General features: G+C 33.1%; 2 non-coding genes across 2 annotated transcripts; both read left to right on the top strand.

The window, feature by feature from the left end:
• Nucleotides 1–1,765: 1,765 nt before the first annotated feature.
• On the top strand, nucleotides 1,766–3,762 carry LOC122320439. The gene has a single exon (XR_006245677.1). It is a non-coding gene; the product is annotated as a small subunit ribosomal RNA (ribosomal RNA).
• A 599-nt stretch (nucleotides 3,763–4,361) lies between these two features.
• On the top strand, nucleotides 4,362–4,541 carry LOC122320438. The gene has a single exon (XR_006245676.1). It is a non-coding gene; the product is annotated as a 5.8S ribosomal RNA (ribosomal RNA).
• The last annotated feature ends 389 nt before the right edge of the window (nucleotides 4,542–4,930 follow it).

A 4,930-nucleotide genomic window follows, 5' to 3' on the forward strand; every position in this document is an offset into this window, starting at 1 on the left:
ACCAATCAGAGCGCGCTTCACGAGATAAGCTCGGGCTTATCGCAAAACTGTGTCGTTGTTGTTGTTTTGGATGTACGCTTTGCTGCGGTCCGTAGGCACGTCTTTACTCGTCGAGTGTCCGATCGCGACTGAAAAAAAACTATTATAGGTAGGCAGTGGTTGCCGACCCAAGTATTGTTCAAAACATATGATATGCATATGATTTTGTCAATAATATAAATAAATTTACCATATACATATGAAAATCAGCGTAAATATCAATTATATTAAGAAATATATCATATGTATATAAAAAGTATGAAATATACCTATAAACTCTTGTATTAAAGCCACGTGGGGCTTTGTAACCATCTGGGGTATGGTGGGGTTGAAAAAAAAAAATAAATTAAAAAAAATATTGTTCAAAACATATGATATGCATATGATTTTGTCAATAATATTAATAAATTAACCATATACATATGAAAATCAGCATAAATATCAATTATATTAAGAAATATATCATATGTATATAAAAAAGTATGAAATATACCTATAAACTCTTAGGTAAATTAAGAGAAAGCCACAGTGTGGGCTCATCTAGTACAGAAAACACCCGATATCTAGATAGGGTGTTCAAAAACTATTATAGGTAGGCAGTGGTTGCCGACCCAAGTATTGTTCAAAACATATGATATGCATATGATTTTGTCAATAATATAAATAAATTTACCATATACATATGAAAATCAGCATAAATATTAATTATATGAAGAAGTAATTCATATGTATATAAAAAGTACTGAATTCAATATTCTCTTAAGTTATTATAGGAGAATAACTGTAGGGTGGGTGGCAAGCCCAATTGAAAATGCCCGATTTCAAGACATCGATGCAAAAAACTACTATAGGATGGTCAGTGGATGTCCATCTAGAATTGATATAAATCTATGTATATAATATGATTTAGTCAATGTTGACAATATGTATTATAATATTATCCGTATAAATTTGTTTCTTTATTCTTTTTGAATACGAGACTTGGCTGAGCGGACTAATATTATTAAAACTCAAGATAATAACGTTGAAACGTGCGCCAAGGTTATATATGTATATATATAATAACAATTGGTTTCCAATTATTATCGTTAATTTTTGGTGGCAGGCTAATATAATGTATATTAAATTAGTACCTGCCTTAAAATCGGACGCACTATATCGTTAGCCGGTATAGTGAGTTCAAATAAAATAATAATATTTTTTAATAATATTATTATTAAATAAATACTTATTTTTCATATGCGCTCGGTTTTATATTATATATCATTCGAGAGTTATATGGAAAAATGTTAAATTTTAAATTTAACATCAAAATACAAATGATTTAATTCAATATTTATATGGATTAAACAAAAATTGCAAATGTGTGGATACATAAATAATTATGTATGTTGAAATAAAATGATATTTTAGAATAAAATATATTGTACATATAATAAAATTATAGTAGCAAATATATATTAAATAAAAATTATGTTATAAAATTATACATACATACGTATATTTATATATATGATGTAATGAATAATTCTTATAACATCCAAAACTTGTTATATTAGTGGCGAAACAAGTATAAAACAAAACATAAAAGAAGGATTACGAATGCTATACAAGTTTTGGCCGTAATCAAATTCAAAAAATAGAATATTAAAATAATAGATCTATAATATTTATATTGCATTATTTCTATTCGAAAATATGAATGAAATATGTAAAGAAAAACATTATTCTGGTTGATCCTGCCAGTAGTTATATGCTTGTCTCAAAGATTAAGCCATGCATGTCTAAGTACACACGAATCAAAAGTGAAACCGCAAAAGGCTCATTATATCAGTTATGGTTCCTTAGATCGTTAACAGTTACTTGGATAACTGTGGTAATTCTAGAGCTAATACATGCAATTAAAACATGAACCTTTATGGGACATGTGCTTTTATTAGGCTAAAACCAAGCGATCGCAAGATCGTTATATTGGTTGAACTCTAGATAACATGCAGATCGTATGGTCATGTACCGACGACAGATCTTTCAAATGTCTGCCCTATCAACTTTTGATGGTAGTATCTAGGACTACCATGGTTGCAACGGGTAACGGGGAATCAGGGTTCGATTCCGGAGAGGGAGCCTGAGAAACGGCTACCACATCTAAGGAAGGCAGCAGGCGCGTAAATTACCCACTCCCAGCTCGGGGAGGTAGTGACGAAAAATAACAATACAGGACTCATATCCGAGGCCCTGTAATTGGAATGAGTACACTTTAAATCCTTTAACAAGGACCAATTGGAGGGCAAGTCTGGTGCCAGCAGCCGCGGTAATTCCAGCTCCAATAGCGTATATTAAAGTTGTTGCGGTTAAAACGTTCGTAGTTGAACTTGTACTTCATACGGGTAGTACAACTTACATTTGTGGTTAGTACTATACCTTTATGTATGTAAGCGTATTACCGGTGGAGTTCTTATATGTGATTAAGTACTTGTATTTTTTCATATGTTCCTCCTATTTAAAAACCTGCATTAGTGCTCTTAAACGATTGTTATTGTGGGCCGGTACAATTACTTTGAACAAATTAGAGTGCTTAAAGCAGGCTTCAAATGCCTGAATATTCTGTGCATGGGATAATGAAATAAGACCTCTGTTCTGCTTTCATTGGTTTTCAGATCAAGAGGTAATGATTAATAGAAACAGTTTGGGGGCATTAGTATTACGACGCGAGAGGTGAAATTCTTGGACCGTCGTAAGACTAACTTAAGCGAAAGCATTTGCCAAAGATGTTTTCATTAATCAAGAACGAAAGTTAGAGGTTCGAAGGCGATCAGATACCGCCCTAGTTCTAACCATAAACGATGCCAGCTAGCAATTGGGTGTAGCTACTTTTATGGCTCTCTCAGTCGCTTCCCGGGAAACCAAAGCTTTTGGGCTCCGGGGGAAGTATGGTTGCAAAGCTGAAACTTAAAGGAATTGACGGAAGGGCACCACCAGGAGTGGAGCCTGCGGCTTAATTTGACTCAACACGGGAAAACTTACCAGGTCCGAACATAAGTGTGTAAGACAGATTGATAGCTCTTTCTCGAATCTATGGGTGGTGGTGCATGGCCGTTCTTAGTTCGTGGAGTGATTTGTCTGGTTAATTCCGATAACGAACGAGACTCAAATATATTAAATAGATATCTTCAGGATTATGGTGTTGAAGCTTATATAGCCTTCATTCATGGTGGGCAGTAAAATGTTTATTGTGTTTGAATGTGTTTATGTAAGTGGAGCCGTACCTGTTGGTTTGTCCCATTATAAGGACACTAGCTTCTTAAATGGACAAATTGCGTCTAGCAATAATGAGATTGAGCAATAACAGGTCTGTGATGCCCTTAGATGTCCTGGGCTGCACGCGCGCTACAATGAAAGTATCAACGTGTATTTCCTAGACCGAGAGGTCCGGGTAAACCGCTGAACCACTTTCATGCTTGGGATTGTGAACTGAAACTGTTCACATGAACTTGGAATTCCCAGTAAGTGTGAGTCATTAACTCGCATTGATTACGTCCCTGCCCTTTGTACACACCGCCCGTCGCTACTACCGATTGAATTATTTAGTGAGGTCTCCGGACGTGATCACTGTGACGCCTTGCGTGTTACGGTTGTTTCGCAAAAGTTGACCGAACTTGATTATTTAGAGGAAGTAAAAGTCGTAACAAGGTTTCCGTAGGTGAACCTGCGGAAGGATCATTATTGTATATAATATCTTTACCGTAAACAACAATAACTTGTTTTAATTATAAAATATATTTTTATAATATAACAAGATAAAATTGCCAAACAATTATATATTTATAAAAAAAGAAGTTCAATGAAAATTTGGATTAAATTTTTTTATAAATAAAATCAAGCAAACAAGAATAATAATCAAGCAAATTAAATTGTATTATAATATATTCACAAATTTATGTTTATATATTATAATATGAAACTTGCGTGTATATGGACCATAATATACACGCGTTGCGAATATGTATTGTTCATCATAGTTATGGGCATACATTGGCTAATGCAACAACCTAAAATGTTGAATGTTGTACCTGGTTTACTTCAGGTTAATGTTTTATATAAAAAACGCAATATTATATCACATTAAAATTATATGAAATTGTAAATTATCCAAGTAATAAATGGTATAATATTGTTTATATAAAACTAAGACATTTCGCAGCATTTCGTTTTAGGTATAAAAAAAAGATTTATTGAAGGAATTGATATATGCCAGTAAAATGGTGTATTTTTAATTTCTTTCAATAAATTCATATTTGACAAATTGAAATAATAAATATAAAAACTCTAAGCGGTGGATCACTCGGCTCATGGGTCGATGAAGAACGCAGCAAACTGTGCGTCATCGTGTGAACTGCAGGACACATGAACATCGACATTTTGAACGCATATCGCAGTCCATGCTGTTATGGTACTTTAATTAATTTTTTAGTGCTGCTTGGACTACATATGGTTGAGGGTTGTAAGACTATGCTAATTAAGTTGTTTAGAAATTTGGTAATCAAATTTCTAAGCATATGGTATATTATTGGATAAAAATTTTAATTAAATATAATTATTATTTTTATTCATAATATTAAAATATCTATGGAAAACATTATCTCACATTATAAATAATTTGATTGTGAAAAACGAAGAAAAATATTTTCATTTTCAATCATATAATACTGAGGAATGTCTAGCATAAAAAATGTTTGAAATATTTTTCATCTAGAATTGTCTCTTATTAATGATTTAGCAGCCGGAGATGACGGTATACCCGCCGAACTTCTCCAGACTGACTCTCAACTAATAGCCGAAACACTGCATCCGCACTTCGAAGCAATATGGGATAGCGAGCGAGTTCCTAAAG

Source organism: Drosophila ficusphila, unplaced genomic scaffold (genome assembly GCF_018152265.1).
Source record: "Drosophila ficusphila isolate 14025-0441.05 unplaced genomic scaffold, ASM1815226v1 contig_537, whole genome shotgun sequence".
NCBI classification, from domain to species: Eukaryota; Metazoa; Arthropoda; class Insecta; order Diptera; family Drosophilidae; genus Drosophila; species Drosophila ficusphila.